The sequence below is a fragment of the Plasmopara halstedii genome, assembly GCF_900000015.1.
Source record: "Plasmopara halstedii genome assembly, contig: Scaffold_1651, whole genome shotgun sequence".
NCBI lineage: Eukaryota > Oomycota > Peronosporomycetes > Peronosporales > Peronosporaceae > Plasmopara > Plasmopara halstedii.
Window position 1 is genome coordinate 585,110 of NW_020188562.1, and position 603 is coordinate 585,712.

Sequence of the window (603 nt, forward strand, 5' to 3'; positions counted from 1 at the left end):
TTCGGCTTCCAGACACAAAATGTGGGTGTCGAATGGGGAGACTTGCTCTCACGCACCATTCCTGTCCCGTGCTACGTACAGAAAAAGGCATCAATGACGTCACACTGATCCTTGGGCATGGTTTATTGGCGTGTTACGCAGTATTTGGTTCCCGTAAACCAGGTCGATCTCATGACGCAACCTCAGTCCGGAGGTAGGCCAGACGGCGGGTCTTTGGAGACGACGTCTTGGAATGCCTTTACCAAAGGATAATACGGATCCGATGGATTTTTCAGGATCGATGATCCACTTAGTGCGTTAAGCACCCTCTTAGAGTCCTTCAGCACAGCTTCACCCAGAAGCGGCGACGGGTCAATCACCTCGTTCGGTCTTATAATGACCACCTAGGCTAAATTTCCTGCCTTCAAGGCACCGCTCAAGTCTTCGAAGGACATCTCGTTCAGCTCAAGACGAGCATTCACCGCGTGAATATGACGTCGCCGTCTTCCTCTCCCGTTGTACCGTTGATAAGGGTATATAGCTGTGCACTATGGTCTACGGGAGACACAGGGTCAACGCCCTGCGTCTTGCAGACTTCGCAGTCTCCTCTCTATAGAGGTTTTA